Here is a 4,060-nt window from a genome sequence, read left to right as displayed (position 1 = left end):
CATTATAATGATAGTGCCACCTGCTGGCAAAAAGAAGATTGGCACATATAAATTACTGACATATCCCACTTATATTTACGACTTTAAATGCATATTTCTCACCGTTCGCTTTTTTTACTAAAGCCGCTTGCTGGCGGTGAGCCCGGGTGCGAGGGCCCGATCATCGCTGCTTGCAGCTTTAATTTTTATTGTGGTTGTAAATCAAAGCTCATTGACATTAAGGCTAATTTTTAAAAGCAGGGCTTAAAAGATTTATCATTTGAAAATAGTACAACTTAGCCAGGCGAAGTTGGTTTTATTATCATTTTTGGTTACATACATTTTATTTTGTTCCTTGAACAGTTTCTAATCCATGTTAGAGACTAAAAAGGAAATTACTAATGTAACCGGCCTGTCTATGGCACGGTTTCGATCTGCGTTGTGTTATAAATGAAGACACGGATCACAGGAACTGCTGCTGATGGAGGGTTTATTGAAATGAAGCATGCAGGTGCTGGATGGAGCAGAGAGAGTACAACAATGAGAAAGGTTTTCGTTCTGTGATTTTTCCACCTGGACAGATACAACACCAGTTAATTGATTCACTAAAATCACTGTGTCCTACTGACGCACATACATACTCAAACCGCTGTACTCAATGATAAACCATTAGATGTCATCCATCCACACATAAAACAATTTTCAGTACGTTTGTAACACTCTTAACAATAATATTTTAGCATATTAAGTACTTATTAACAATTCTGGTAACTTTTACAACTTTATATTGGCGGAGCACCGCTAACTGCTTACCTCTCCTCAGCGAGCTCAGCGCGGTCTGAGGACGCAGCGCGGGCTGAACAGATATGACATCACAACGTAAAATCAATATAAAACTCTTTTCCCAAAAATGACTCAAATAAAGGACAAACCTAAATTATCACATTTTCGTGAACGGCAAATACAAAATAAATACATGAAAATTGAAAGGAGGGATCATTAGTGAAATACATTAATATACATTGTGAGTGCACACCCTTATTAACATCCGTCACACTAAAAACTCCTATTGTAAAAGGTTTGGAATAATTCTACGTACCATCTTGTCTTGGTTCAGGGACTGTCACAGCAGATGCTGATGGTGCAAATGGTGGTATGGCTGGCAATTTCAGTCTTTTGGCTCCATTACTGCAGAAGTTTTTTTTTTTTTTGGTCTTTCCATTGTCTCTGCATATGGAACAGTAAGAGACAGAATCCGTACAATGTATAATACATTGCCAAACAAAAAAGGAATCTGTGGTGACCAGCTATGTTGGGAAATTATGCAATGACCACTGTATGTTTTCGTCTGTACCTGTGTGGAGCCAGCTTGTTGAGGCCTGCACTGGAGGTCTTCCTGAGGCTGTATTAGATGTAAATCCATTTACATATTTTGATGATGGTCTGTTGGACACATTAAGAGTAATCAATTTTTTAAAAGCGCAGTGCATAGAAGCAGTAGGCTATAAAAGGAGAACAGAGAACAGAGGAAACATACACTCTTTTCCGTACACTGTCCTCATCTGTAGACTCCAAACTGTTGCCTTTACAAAACTTCAACAGCTTTATTCTGGCTTTTTCATAGGAATCTAAACATAGGAACAAACAACATCACTAAGCCTATTATCTGAACATTTGAAAATAATTGCTTGGCATAACTCACAAGGAGCATCTTTTAAATTTTGAATAGTTATTTCTCTATATTTCTCAGTAATAATTAATAATTAATTCCTTAAAGACTTACGATACTCAGCCACCCATTCAATTATATATTCGTTCCATTCTTCATCAGGAGTTTCATTTTTTTCAACAGCTTTTCTACATTTTGTACCATTATATGGGGGCCAAAAGGAAATTATTTTGTCGATGCTCAGCCAGTCACTTGGTATCACCTCTGTCTCATTCTTTTCAGTAAAAACAACTATAGAATACATCTATAAAAAAACAAAAACAACAAAAAAATACATACATATATATGTATATGTATGTGTGTATATATATATATATATATATATATATATATATATATATATATATATATATGTGTATGTATGTATGTATGTATGTATGTATGTATATATATATATATATATATATATATATACATACATACATACATACATACATACATATATATATATATATATATATATATATATATATATATACACATACATATACATATATATATATATATATATATATATATATATATATATATAGTGTTACAAACTATATACATTTATTGAAGCTCTATTACTTACCCAGTGGAAATCTATCTAAACCAAAATATCCTTATACTGATAAAACATCCTTATACCTTAAAACCATCCTTATACTGTAAAAGAAGGACTTTTGAAACAGTCTGTGTAGGAACAATAGTCAATGACTGCCCGGGTTGTTTCACAAAGGATATATCAAGAATTTATGAATCAACAGGATAGGTGAAAAAAGATGACTTGTTTTGGAATTTAAGACAGACTAGATGCGATGCTTCCTTGTCTTTTCAAATGTTTTTCACTATATAAATATCTCCCTTGAACAGAATATAGTTGTCTCCCTCTGATAAACTAATTAAAGTTCCACCATTTACATATTTCTTATACTGTGTAAACTGCTGAGATGTCACATTGTATGGAAAAGGCCCATTCTTATGTTCCTGGTAAAAACCATCCTTGCACACCCTTATTTTAGCTCTGACACTTGCTTTTTCTGACAATCTCCTGATGATCTGTTGAAGGGGCTGGGTAGGGGTCCTTATCATTTTTTTTTAATGTGTAGAGGAAGTTCTCAAATGGGAAAGCTGCGACATTATGCAGCACACCAAACTGCCTTGCATCATTGGCAAGATGTATCAGCCCGTGTATGTTATACACAACGTAATTACCATAAACAGACTGAAAATGCTCGACAAAGGTGATCAGTAACTTTTCAGCAAAATCACAGTACTGGAGAAACAGTGAGGGGCAGCATAATATTCGAATGGCTACATGCAGAAGCATAAAATTGTGGTATAGATCATTCGGCAGATGGTCTTTCAGTGCTACTGGACCACTGTACAGGAGAAAAGTTCTGAACTCTGTTGCTTTCCACCTATCTACCTCAACAAGGGATCTCCCTTTCCGTGCAAACTCTCTGGGGAGTCTCATGGCAAAGGACATCAGCACTGCAGAAATTTGGTCTATCTGATGAGCACCTAAACGAGATGGAAGTGGTCCCCTCATCCAAAACCCTATCAACTTTCTCACAACCCCAAGAAAAACCAGGTGCATAACATCTAATGGAAATTGGGAGACCATACCAATTCCAACCCTTGTCAACACACTGGTCCCTTTATGGTGAAACTCATCGTCTTTATTAACCGAGTTAATGGATGAAACATCGCTCTCTTCATCAGAAATAGCATCCTCCGACTCATCACTATCACGGCGAGTAGACAGTTCAATAACTTCTTCAAGTAAGAAATGTGTTTTTCTAGTTCTCTTTGCCATTTTTCACCTTTTACCTTCTTTCACACGCAAACTCAATCAATGCTATCTTTATGCATGGGCGCATGAGATTCTGTGGTGATTGCGCATAATCTTCATGCATGACCAGATGATTCCTCCCATTGAAGCTGCATATTATTCTTCACAGAAATTCAGAGTTTTATTCCAGTTTATGTTTGTTTATTTGGCTGTTGGTGGTCTGACAAAGACACAGATTGTACCCACTGTGTTGATTGTATCATAAAATGGTTTACAACGTTCGAATCACGAGAATCTCAGCTTTCCAGAGATATGTAACATGTTTTTTTTTGTTCATAAATTTTTACCTCAATCATAACTATATCCCGTGAACGTGCCGTAGAACGTAGGACCAGTAACAGGTTAAAAGATAGAACTTTTTACGAAGTACTTCAAAGGTTGATAGCCGGTTGGAAAAACCTGAGGGGTCTGTTTGATTCACAAGCTGATGATGGGAGGGAGTGAAGGAGAGAGTTTCTCTCTTTTGCCGTTGCTGGGGATTGCAAAAGCAGAGCGCAAACGTGCTCATGTCCGCA

At 36.3% G+C, this 4,060-nt stretch overlaps 1 long non-coding RNA gene across 1 annotated transcript; it reads right to left on the bottom strand.

Moving 5' to 3' along the window:
• Window positions 1-285: 285 nt before the first annotated feature.
• On the bottom strand, window positions 286-1,607 carry LOC113070839 (uncharacterized). The gene is made up of 3 exons (XR_003279997.1): window positions 1,517-1,607; window positions 1,334-1,422; window positions 286-1,206 (listed from the first exon to the last, which is right to left on the bottom strand). It is a non-coding gene; the product is annotated as an uncharacterized LOC113070839 (long non-coding RNA).
• Window positions 1,608-4,060: the final 2,453 nt, after the last annotated feature.

Source organism: Carassius auratus, unplaced genomic scaffold (genome assembly GCF_003368295.1).
Source record: "Carassius auratus strain Wakin unplaced genomic scaffold, ASM336829v1 scaf_tig00005328, whole genome shotgun sequence".
Classification (NCBI taxonomy): Eukaryota; Metazoa; Chordata; class Actinopteri; order Cypriniformes; family Cyprinidae; genus Carassius; species Carassius auratus.
This window is presented reverse-complemented; position numbering and strand designations above follow the sequence as displayed.